Below are 13071 nucleotides of genomic sequence, written 5' to 3'. Positions count from 1 at the left end.
GCTTCACAAACTTTTGTTGTGTCCAATCATAGCACGGGTCAGCAGGGGCATGCGCACCCCAAACCTGGAAGAAAGGCCGGGTTGTCCAGGTACGTCGCTAGCCTGATTGTGCCGTCCATCTGCAGTATATGTACTGCGGGCGGGCAGCAAGTAGGTAATTCACCTGTGTTCTCCAAGGATTACATTTTTTTTTAAGTTCTGTATGAGATTATATCTTAAAGTAAAGCTATAAGTAAAACTTTTTTTTTCAGTTTGAATAGAGTAAGGGAGGGTTATAACCCCTGTCAGTTTTTTTTTTTTTTTGCCATTGGTCTCCTATTGGGGAGACTTCCCTTCACTTCTTGCCCCATAGCCAAAACAGGAAGTAAGAGGACATTCTGCAAATTAAGGAAATCTCTTGGGGCCCCCAAGACACCAGAACTAGTGTTCCCATCTAAAGATTTATTACTTTTCTGAGGACAACACCCTTTAGTTGTACTTTAACATGAATCAATCGGTAGATTAACCCTTAGAAACCTGCATATGCGAATAATAGGAGAAACTCTATATGCCTTTTGAACTATTGCACCACATTGCTATCCAGGAGACGGATCTTGTTTCTGTAACAAATATGGATGCCTTCTTGTACATTTATAATTAAAAGCATTATATAAAAACAGTGCTTTCTGAAAAATGTACAAAATCATTTGGATTCCTAGAAACCTGTTACAACAAACCTATTTCAACTTTGGGAAGTTCCGAATGTGTTTGATTTAAAATACATAATGAAAACTACATGTCAAAATGATCAGAGCCAAAGATAGACAGCTGAAGTTATCTTATCTCACCTTTTCGTGTAATAACCTCCTTGCATAGGACTTTACCTACCGGTATTTTTAGATCTACTAATTGTTTTGACATGCAGTTTTCACTTTACGGTAACTTTTTTTTTTTTTTTTTTTGGTCTATGTGTGCAATTTAATTTGCCCAGTTTTGTAACAGGCTGACTTAAAGCTAAACTCCAACTTTATTTTTACTAGAACTGAATGGAATAATCAATTCCAGCATAGATCATACCTCTTTACCATGTTGCTAAGTTGCCTGTAGATCCCCTGACATTCTGGGTTTAGTTGTGGCTTTGTATACACTCTGTACAGCCTGCTATAGCCGGGGTCCCTTCCACAGCTACTTCCTGCAGCAGCTAGAGCCTAAGGCTGCACACACACGTTTGAATTGTCCGGCAAACAATCTTTCGAACGAACGGAGGACTTGGCCACACGTGGACACTCCGAAAGTCCGGCGATTTCTAACGCGATGACGTACAGCACGTATGACGGGACTAGAAAAAGGAAGTTCAATAGCCAGTAGCCAATAGCTTCCTTCTTGTACTTGCTTCTGAGCATGCGTCATTCTTAGTCCGCCGGACTAGCACACTGACGAACGGATTGATTGTCCGCTGAAAGCCAAGTCCGGCGGACAAATTTTGAGTCAAAACTACTTTCTAAGTCCGCCGGACTTTACGATGGAAAAAGTCAGCTGGAGCCCACACACGAACGAATTGTCCGGCGTAATGCGGTCCGGCGGACTAAGTCCGCTGGACAATTCAGTCGTGTGTACGCGCCATTAGATACACCCCTCTGTAATCTTTCAGACTCTGCAAATGATGTAACTTCCTTAATAGCTCTGATGGTGGGTGGGATTGAATACATCCTAATTAGTCAAAAAAATAGAAAGATATGGAATAATGGGTGTTTAGCAATGCCCCCTTTGTATGTCTAATATCACCAAATACAAAATATGTTCTTAAAAAAAATCCCATCTTTATTACAATTCCCACCATACATAAAACCAAAAGTGGCAGCAGTCAGATTGGTTGAAGAAATCTCTATGCATTTCACGGGCTACTGGCACTTCTTTAGGGCTTCAATGCATCTTCATCTGACTCAAAGCCTAATATTAAAAATCAAATGAACATATTAAGTACAAAAATATATTCCATACATGAATACATATAGTATAAATATACTCAGAACCCCTTATACCATGGAAAAAGGGGAGAGGAAAAAACTACTAATTAATAAATTAAAATTAAATTATTACACAATATACCTAGAAAACATGTTATGTCAGCTCAGGCTATTGGGAGACGCATATTGGATCCCAAAACAAGGATAGCAGTATGTGGGAAAGGAGCAGACTAGGAGACGCCACCAAAGGACGCATACGGTATGCTGAAAAACATCATATGACCATGGACTACATACCAACCATAATAGACACAAAATACAACCTTCATGTATTAAATGTTATATATAAGGGTATATGATGGCAAGCTAGCCTCTATACTCTGTATACACATCAAAGTCCTTTCACTAAGCTCCACATATGAAGGATGCGGCAATGGCTATTCAAATGTTCCCATTATTTTAAATGGCAGTAAGAGTATCTCCAGGCAGTCTGAAAAATGATTAGCCAAAAACCATCAGATATAAAGAAAAAGAAAACCACTTAGATGATCTTACCCTTAGCAGTACAAATCCAACGCTTACCAACAGTCATATGGATAAACAAGCCAGTCCCCAATTAGCCAGCTGCCTTGTTCTATATAGTGGGCTTGTTTCCCTGGGGAAGTTCTTTGGGAGGTGGTTCCTCGGGAGACCAAGGAACCCTCTCGGATACCAGTGACCTATTGGTGTGTTGGGAGAAGTTTGGATATAAGGCTAAATAACTTTGAACCTCTTGCTTTTATTTGTTTATCCATATGACTGTTAGTAAGTGTTGGATTTATACTGCTAAGGGCAAGATCATCTAAGTGGTTTTCTTCTTCTTTTGTTTTTAAAGTAACGTTATTGTTGCAAAGTAAAGAGTACAAATGACAGCTCTCCCCGTGTGATATCTCCAGTGGGTGGGGTCAAGATTCCCCTCCTGACGTCAGCCAGGGGGGAGGAGAGGAGATGAGAGCCTGGAGTCATGTCATTGATGGAAGACACTGTTTAAAACAGGTAGAATTATTTATTTTTTTTTTATATAAAGCAGAGGCACTAGGACACAGATTTTTTTATCTGACAGAGGGGGTGATATATCAGTTAGTTTTGAAGCAGTGGGGAGAGGTGTAGCCATAGTGAGAGATGACAGGCAGGGAAAGGAGGGGGGGGAGGAGGACAGAGGGAGACTGGAGAGCTGCAGATAGCAGTGTATGATGGAGGCACGTAAGCTGACATCTGTGTCAGGGCTCAGCAGTTGTGATATATCATGGTCAACATACAGAGGGGAGCTGAGAAAGTGGCAGGATCAGCCAGGTATTTCAGGTGATACAGGGGACACTGTGCTGTATAACATGATTTAAAGGAACAGGATCTTTATTTGGGGGGTGTTAACCAATGCTTTAATCCCTTTCTGTGTTTGTAATTCAGAATTGTAAGCTCCATTAAGCATTTTTTTTAAAGCAGGGGACTCCCAACTTTCCCAACCAAGGCCCAGCTCACTGTACCTTAAGACATTAGAGGGGCCAGACTATGGCCATTGAAAGCAGAAAATGTCCCTGGCAAAAGTTGTAGTAAACAATGCCCCATCTTTGGTGTCAATGAGGGGAATTGTGGCCCATCGTTGGTGTCATTTGGTGGGAAGAATCATGCCCCATTGTTGCTGTCACTGGGAGGAACTGTGTCCCATTGCTGCCGGCGCTGGGAGGAACTGTGTCCCATTGGTGCCGGCGCTGGGAGGAACTGTGTCCCATTGGTGCCGGCGCTGGGAGGAACTGTGTCCCATTGGTGCCGGCGCTGGGAGGAACTGTGTCCCATTGGTGCCGGCGCTGGGAGGAACTGTGTCCCATTGCTGCCGGCGCTGGGAGGAACTGTGTCCCATTGCTGCCGGCGCTGGGAGGAACTGTGTCCCATTGCTGCCGGCGCTGGGAGGAACTGTGTCCCATTGCTGCCGGCGCTGGGAGGAACTGTGTCCCATTGCTGCCGGCGCTGGGAGGAACTGTGTCCCATTGCTGCCGGCGCTGGGAGGAACTGTGTCCCATTGCTGCCGGCGCTGGGAGGAACTGTGTCCCATTGCTGCCGGCGCTGGGAGGAACTGTGTCCCATTGCTGCCGGCGCTGGGAGGAACTGTGTCCCATTGCTGCCGGCGCTGGGAGGAACTGTGTCCCATTGCTGCCGGCGCTGGGAGGAACTGTGTCCCATTGCTGCCGGCGCTGGGAGGAACTGTGTCCCATTGCTGCCGGCGCTGGGAGGAACTGTGTCCCATTGCTGCCGTCGCTGGGAGGAACTGTGTCCCATTGCTGCCGTCGCTGGGAGGAACTGTGTCCCATTGCTGCCGTCGCTGGGAGGAACTGTGTCCCATTGCTGCCGTCGCTGGGAGGAACTGTGTCCCATTGCTGCCGTCGCTGGGAGGAACTGTGTCCCATTGCTGCCGTCGCTGGGAGGAACTGTGTCCCATTGCTGCCGTCGCTGGGAGGAACTGTGTCCCATTGCTGCCGTCGCTGGGAGGAACTGTGTCCCATTGCTGCCGTCGCTGGGAGGAACTGTGTCCCATTGCTGCCGTCGCTGGGAGGAACTGTGTCCCATTGTTGCCGTCGCTGGGAGGAACTGTGTCCCATTGTTGCCGTCGCTGGGAGGAACTGTGTCCCATTGTTGCCATCAATGGGAGTTACTGTGTCCCATTGTTGCCGTCACTGGGAGGAACTGTGTCCCATTGTTGCCGTCACTGGGAGGAACTGTGTCCCATTGTTGCCGTCACTGGGAGGAACTGTGTCCCATTGTTGCGTCCATTAAGAGGAATTGGGCCTTTTTGTTTGTGTCAATTTGGGGGAACTAAGCCCCAATGTTGGTATCAGAGGATGAAATATGGCCTCAAAGACTGGAAAAAATAAGCAAAGGGCCGTAGTTTGGAGACAACTGTTTATAATGCATCAACCCCAAAGCCAAAATGTGATCTAAAGGTATCTTACCCTTCACACGTAATAATTTTCTGTTTACCATCTATAATGGAGCATGCAGCAGAAAGAAAGAGACACGAGTTTTATAGGATTTTAAACCTTTGTGTTTTGAAACCTCCACTTTAAGGCTTTATTCACATGAGCTTCAGATTGTGCAAGAGCAGTGTAAGCTTTAACAAACCTTTTTCAGATCTTTCAACAAGATTGAGACTTTTTTTTTTTTTTTTTTTTTTAAGCTTTTAAAGCACCATTCGGCTTCAACACAGATCTAAATGGGAGTGATTGTAGCTTCTAGCAGGCTTCATTTAAATTGCAAGTAGTGTTAGAGCTTACTGAACCTTGATAACAGATTAGGTGACAAGCTATCACTCCTACTTAGAGCCAGTTTTAACATCCTTAAACCGGAGCTGAAGCTTGCTTTTAAAAGTTTCAACACGGCTGCCCATAGCTGGAAGATTTGCAAAGGCTTTTTAAAAACCTTCTTCTGTAAAGATTACTCTAGCCTGTGTGAACAAGATCCTAATGTGTACATGCATGCCTAGGTCCTTTCAATAAAATGGTGTCCTGTTCAATGGATAAACTAGGCAAATTGATGGTTCTACTTTGCCTAAAACTGTAGAAAATGTACATTGTTTCTCTTTTAAAGGTAAAGATGAGTAATCCCCATTATTATATGATAATTTACAACAGGGCTTGAATCTAGGAGCCAGCTAATGTTAGAAGCCAGTTTTTTTTTTTTTTTGGTATGATTCTGTAACAAGGGGAACTGTCAGATTCAATGTCTGCGGTCATATATTGTCCTTTTTAGAGAAGGCTGCACATGGGCGGTGACGTGTTTGGGGGGGGGCAATGCCTTCTTTCTCAAGCCAGCACAGAATCGGTATCGGACAATTTATGCAGGGGACTGCACGCCACGATGTCATACGCAGGGCTAACATTACATTAATGGTATCCACCTCCTTGGTGCACAAGGAAAATGAACAAATAAAGTATGCAGTAAAAAATCTGTAGGACTACCAGGCTCAGCAAGTCTACTACAGGAAAATGTAGAATATGACAAAGCAATAAAAAATGTAAAAACATAAAACAGATTTATAAATTCTGCATCCAATTGATAAAAACAACTATTTTGTTATGTGCCGTGGGATTACCTCCTCACACTCCTCCTTGCCCAGCTTTCCAGCATTTCTATGAAATGTTTGCTGCTCAGCATCTCTTCTCCCTGGCTCTGCCTCTCCTCCAGCCAGAGGAACTGGGCACTCTGGTGCTGGGAAACCACAGACTCCAGAGGACCCATGTCCCTGAGCCAGGTCACCTACCTCACCCGGGTGTCCTGCAGCAATACCCAGGGGTAGGGCAGCACCAGCGGGGATGAGGGGCTGCGGAGGATCCACAGCTGGACTGCACTCTGCTGGCCGCTCGCTGCTACCAATGTGTCAGCGGCTGCCACGCACTCCCTTCCTGCTCCATCCCCGCTGCCATGGCTAATTGTGTTCCCTAATGATGGCGGTGCTGAACAGCGCTCTGTGTCCAGGGGGGCTATGAGGCCCAGGCCTCATAGCCCCCCTGGACCACCTTCCTGGCAAAGACCCCGCAACCAGAAACCTGCAATAGCAACTGAGGCACCTATCACTGACAAAAGCCCAGGCACCAGGATGCAATTTCTATTCGCCTTGGCAACCTGGCACCTGGGATTTGTCAAGCCCTGATATACAGTATGCATTAGCTCAGGCATGTCCAAAGTCCGGCCCGTAGGCCAATTGTGGCCCGCGCTCCAGTTTAATGCGGACCCACTGGTAATTTGGATAAATATATCGTTTGTGGCCCCCAACGAATCTCCGAGCATTGGGGGACCACAAAGATATATACTGTATTTATCATTCTGGCAGCCTTGGAGGGGGCGGAATGAGTGGCATCAGATTACATACAGGAGAATCTCCTCTTTAGTCAGTGACCTCTTTAACAGGAAGTCCTGTCTCCTGGGCTGCCATTGGATGACTGTTCTGTCTATCATAGGAGGCGGGACTTTGTATTAAAGAGGCTGCCTAGTAAACAAGAGATTGTTGGCGCTCGTCCCAACCCCCCTCTGAGTCTGCAGATGGGCATCGATCAGGCTGCACTGATGGCAATGATGAGGCTGTATTCAGAGTCTGCATTCATGGCAATGGTGAGGCTACATTCATGGAAATGGTGAGGCAACGTTCAGAGGCTGCATTTATGGCAATGGTGAGGCTGCAGATAGGCACTGATTAGGCTGCATTGATCGGTACTGACCCTTATTTTGCTTCACAGTTTATTTAAAATTAAAACATTTTCCTAAAACTTCCCTCTTAAAGTAGGGAAGGTGCATGTTATACACCTGTGAGTGTTATACACCGATAGATACGGTAGATCCAAATAACACGCCCAAACTCATCCTTAGACTCTTCACCACACACAGCCACAAAGGCAAGAGAATTCTTGTTGGGCAGTGTATTGTTTAATTTGCACTTCATTTTAATGGTTTCAAAGAACGTCAGGCAAAAGGGTCGGCCCTCACACATGTTCACTTCATCAAATCTGGCCCATTTGAAAAAAGTTTGGACACCCCTGCATTAGGTGTTATTTCATATCATGCTTTTTAGTTCTATTTTATATATCATCATAATGCTGAATGTCTGTCTATATGCCATTATAGATGCATAAAGAACTGTTTCTTCCAAACTAGGGAAGTAATGGTTAAAAATTATTTGAAACCTAGGACATTAACAAGGGGGCTATTAGCCATTATTTACACCCAGAGAGTTGTGTAGTGGAAGGTTCCTGTGCAAGTGGGTCAAGCACCATACAATAGCTTGTTTTGCTGCAGTGGATTAGACCGGGGTCTTTTTAGGAAGTAGGATTTGTACCACGGGATGCTTTTTCTTTTTTTTTCTGTTCTGTTCTGTTCTTCTCATTAAAACTTTTTGGCACAATTAAATGTATTTATATCCTGGCAGATAATATTGAATCCTTTTTGTTATCCAATAGGCAGAGTACCATTTCTGTTTCTAATTTAAAAGACTTAAAATATGGATTTGCTGTAAATTTTAGTAATGCAAGCTGTATTTTTTTTTTTTTTTTTATATATATACAAGTTATCTGTTATGCACTTATTATACATTATAATGTAGGATATGACAGGATTGCATTAGGCAAAGAAAGAAAGATTACATTGGAGATTACAGTAGAACATGCTTATATGTTGGCTAACAATACAACCACCGAAGGATTGCTTCTAATGCCCCGTACACACGAGCGGACTTTTCAACATCCAAACTCCGACGGACTGAGTCCGTCAGACTATTCGATCGTGTGTGGGCTGCAACGGACTTTTGATTCGCCAAAGTCTGACGGACTTTAGAAATGAAGCATACTTCAAATTTTCCCGACGGAACTCCGCCGGACCCGGTCCCCTTCGAAAAATCCGCTCGTGTGTATGCTACTCCGACGGACTAAAACCGACGCTAGGGCAGCTATTGGCTACTGGCTATGAACTTCCTTATTCGAATCCAGTCGTACGTCATCACGTTCGACTCCGTCGGAGTTTGGTGTGATGGTGTGTGTCCAAGTCCGTTCGGTCGAAAAGTCCGCCAGAACTCCGTCGGAACTCCGGCGGAACTCCTTTGGAGGTCTGTCGGACATAAGTCCTCTCGTGTGTACGCGGCATAAGACATGATCTTTCGTCTTTAAAGGGTTCGTTCACCTCTAAAGACATTTGCAAAAAATTGTTTTAATAGCTTAATCAGTTAATTATTTAGCAGTCCTCTTTTTTTTTTTTTTTTTTTTTTTTTTTACAATGAGTACAAGTAACGATACTTTTTTTTTAGTACTCGCCGATACCAATTACCGATACCTACCGCAACTGTTTTGTTTTAACTTCAGCTGTCAGCAATGGTAAAAAGCATTGAAAAGTTATTTACAAATAAATAGATTTTTTTTTAAATGTAGCGCTTTTTCAATGTGAAATGTGTAAATATATGTTAGTGAATATTTTTACACATATTTATTAACAAAGCAAACAAAAAAAAACAAAAAAAGTTTTAATCGTTTATCGTTTATAAAATAGACGTGAACTGGTAAATGGATGGGTTTACTTCTGCTTTAAAAAAAGAAGTATGGGTTTCAGATTTATTTATTTATTTATTTATTTGATTTACACTTACCTAGGTGGATGCAGCATCCGTCCCCCAGCACCTCTACACTGAGAGCCGAGCAATCGAACACTGCCGGTCACTTGGTTCTCACAGCTCTGAGCAAAGAGATGCCGACTGTCAGTCACAGCTCTCTGCTCTGCCCCGTCCTCCCTCACTGGAGCACTGAGCTGTGGAGGGTGCGGGGGCATCCGGCTCAGCCTCTCCAAGAGGCTGAGCCGGGTGTCAGTCCAGGTATCTGGCAGATCCTGGCTCTGTGGTCGTGATGACACGGAGCCTGGACCAACTTCTGTGACGTAAGCAGAGAACGGACTTCAGCCCACTCGCCGCTAAAAACGGGTCACAGGAGTGCAAAACTATCTGTACTCCTGTGATTCATAGGAGTACAGCCAAACAAGCTTTGGCTGTACTCCTCTGACTAAACACCATGCCAATCGCTCTGTCTGTTGGCACTTAGATTGTGGTCCTGTAAGCAGGACATTTTTTGTGCAGGGTGAGGATGTGACTGTCATTGTGTATCATTAAGAGTGATTATTTGTCACAAGTTGGTGAAGAGGGCAGTGGTCTGGCACCACTTTTGTCTCATTCACCATCTCGCCTAGAAAGCCTATTTTGCATGGCGCAATACAAAGTTCATTCATTCTAGGAAGTACTCCATTGGATGCATTCTGTCCTTGCTCCAATCTGGTGTTGATCAGCATTTGGCCTTGATTACGAAGGGCAAATCTTGGCCTTGGAGATCCTGTTTCACAGACCGTTGGCATCTCACCCCCTAGTTAAGGCATTTTGCAAGATATTGCACACACCTCTCCCCTTGTACACCCCCCTGTGACTGTGGGACCTTAAAATGGTCCATATCTTGGACTATTGTGCACAGGTCCCCCGGCACTCTTCTTTTTGATCTCCCTATGCTATAATATGAGGTTAACTAGGAGTGGAAGGGGGTATATACAGGGGATGTCCTGCAACTTTTTTTTTTTTTTTTTTGCTGTCAAATCACCTGAAGGTAGATGCATATAATCCATTATGAAAAACCCAAGATTCTGTGTCCTGTACTGTACTCCAAGAAGCATATTCTACCACCCACTAGTGATGGACGAACGTTTCGCCCGGCGGTCGTTTCGCGGCGAATTTCCGACATTCGCGGTCCGCACGTTCGAACGCCTTTTTCCGTCGTTCGCCGCGGTGGACTTACGTGTTTAATGTATACAAGAACTTTAACCTTTGGTGACACGTTTATCATGTGATACAGGACAGCCAATTGAGACATGACAGCACATGGACACTTGGACATTCCCCCTAACCTATAAATACACCCGATCCGGTGGCCATTTTACATTCTTTCTTCTGTTACGATAGGGACAGGTTCCTGTGTGGAGTAGGGAGAGATAAACCACTAGCTATTTGGTACACAAAAGTTCTTTTCAGGACTGGTATAGGTGTTAGGTGTTGATAGGTTTGCTGTGCTGCTGATTCTTGCAGCAGCCTGAGTGTCTTTTGTTAGTTTAGAGAAAGGGAAAGGACGGTGTATGCTACAGGGACAGCCAGATTAGTCTTTCATCATCATCATCATCATCATTAGCTGTTACTATCAAGGTCCACAAAAGAGCTGTTCCAGTAACCACTAATCGTTCTCTTTTTTTGCCAATTTGTATAGGGACAGGAAGGAAGCAGTGTTGTCAGGCAGTGAGGGTAATTTTAAAGACTTGCTGTTATTATTAGTTCCACAAAGGTTCTTTTCAGGACTGGTATCAGTGGTACAGTAATAGGCTTGTACATGTATAATATTCTTTCTTCCAAATATAGAAAGGATATTATACTTGACTGCTGCCCTTCTGCTGCAGTCTGCTAAACATTCACAACTCACTTGTTCCACAAAAGTTCTTATAAGGACTGGTAACTTGGTATAGGGTGCTACGGTACATAGGCTTGAGTGCGGTACAGTCTGCTGTTCTGTAAGGACCGCTATCGGTCCACAATAGATAGGGTTGACGTGCACCACTGCTGACCGCTGCCCTATACTGCAGCAGTCCTTCAGCGGTATAGGGACTGACGTACAGTCTGCTAATCACTAACACACAACCTGCTTGTTCCACAAAAGTTCTTATAAGGACTGGTAACTTGGTATAGGGTGCTACGGTACATAGGCTTGAGTGCGGTACAGTCTGCTGTTCTGTAAGGACCGCTATCGGTCCACAATAGATAGGGTTGACGTGCACCACTGCTGACCGCTGCCCTATACTGCAGCAGTCCTTCAGCGGTATAGGGACTGACGTACAGTCTGCTAAACACTAATACACAACCTGCTTGGTCCACAAAAGTTCTTATAAGGACTGGTAACTTGGTATAGGGTGCTACGGTACATAGGCTTGAGTGCGGTACAGTCTGCTGTTCTGTAAGGACCGCTATCGGTCCACAATAGATAGGGTTGACGTGCACCACTGCTGACCGCTGCCCTATACTGCAGCAGTCCTTCAGCGGTATAGGGACTGACGTACAGTCTGCTAAACACTAATACACAACCTGCTTGGTCCACAAAAGTTCTTATAAGGACTGGTAACTTGGTATAGGGTGCTACGGTACATAGGCTTGAGTGCGGTACAGTCTGCTGTTCTGTAAGGACCGCTATCGGTCCACAATAGATAGGGTTGACGTGCACCACTGCTGACCGCTGCCCTATACTGCAGCAGTCCTTCAGCGGTATAGGGACTGACGTACAGTCTGCTAAACACTAATACACAACCTGCTTGGTCCACAAAAGTTCTTATAAGGACTGGTAACTTGGTATAGGGTGCTACGGTACATAGGCTTGAGTGCGGTACAGTCTGCTGTTCTGTAAGGACCGCTATCGGTCCACAATAGATAGGGTTGACGTGCACCACTGCTGACCGCTGCCCTATACTGCAGCAGTCCTTCAGTGGTATAGGGACTGACGTACAGTCTGCTAAACACTAATACACAACCTGCTTGGTCCACAAAAGTTCTTATAAGGACTGGTAACTTGGTATAGGGTGCTACGGTACATAGGCTTGAGTGCGGTACAGTCTGCTGTTCTGTAAGGACCGCTATCGGTCCACAATAGATAGGGTTGACGTGCACCACTGCTGACCGCTGCCCTATACTGCAGCAGTCCTTCAGCGGTATAGGGACTGACGTACAGTCTGCTAAACACTAATACACAACCTGCTTGGTCCACAAAAGTTCTTATAAGGACTGGTAACTTGGTATAGGGTGCTACGGTACATAGGCTTGAGTGCGGTACAGTCTGCTGTTCTGTAAGGACCGCTATAGGTCCACAATAGATAGGGTTGACGTGCACCACTGCTGACCGCTGCCCTATACTGCAGCAGTCCTTCAGCGGTATAGGGACTGACGTACAGTCTGCTCACTTCCTTGACCCAAAAAAGCACACCGTACTATATGCCCCTACCCTCCTCTTTGAAGAGGTTGAGCGGTGTCATATTTCTACTGGGGCTGCTTATGATATCCCTGTGCTGTGCTGACTTCCTCCTGGGGGTTCTTATTATGAAGGGATCACACTATCCCTGTGCTGTGCTGACTTCCTCCTGGGGGTTCTTATTATGAGGGGATCACACCATCCCTGTGCTGTGCTGACTTCCTCCTGGGGCTGCTTACGGTGCTGCTGTCAGTGCTGTATGTCACGGTGCTGCTGTCAGCGCTGTATGTCACGGTGCTGCTGTCAGCGCTGTATGTCACGGTGCTGCTGTCAGCGCTGTATGTCACGGTGCTGCTGTCAGCGCTGTATGTCACGGTGCTGCTGTCAGCGCTGTATGTCACGGTGCTGCTGTCAGCGCTGTATGTCACGGTGCTGCTGTCAGTGCTCTGTATTACGGTGCTGCTGTCAGATGCCTCTATCACGGTGCATGTGTCATTCCGGTATGTCACGCTGCTGGTGATCATCTCCTGCACCCTCTTCTTTGCCTACCCTGGTCCCTGACCTTCCCTCTCCTCCATTGCCTT

General features: G+C 45.4%; 1 protein-coding gene and 1 long non-coding RNA gene across 2 annotated transcripts in view; one reads left to right on the top strand and one right to left on the bottom strand.

Moving 5' to 3' along the window:
• SLC16A2 (solute carrier family 16 member 2) overlaps positions 1-13071 on the top strand; it is a 349921-nt gene that overhangs the window by 271029 nt on the left and 65821 nt on the right. The window lies entirely within an intron of this gene.
• The window catches only part of LOC143961271 (uncharacterized), a 152597-nt gene continuing 141275 nt past the window's right edge, over positions 1750-13071 (bottom strand). The window contains exon 4 of the long non-coding RNA XR_013270499.1: positions 1750-1929. This is a non-coding gene — a long non-coding RNA (uncharacterized LOC143961271). The remainder of the gene's footprint in view (positions 1930-13071) is intronic.

The sequence above is a fragment of the Lithobates pipiens genome, unplaced genomic scaffold, assembly GCF_037356315.1.
Source record: "Lithobates pipiens isolate NorthernLeopardFrog02 unplaced genomic scaffold, aLitPip1_a1.2 Scaffold_1, whole genome shotgun sequence".
In the NCBI taxonomy this organism is placed as follows: domain Eukaryota; kingdom Metazoa; phylum Chordata; class Amphibia; order Anura; family Ranidae; genus Lithobates; species Lithobates pipiens.
This window is presented reverse-complemented; position numbering and strand designations above follow the sequence as displayed.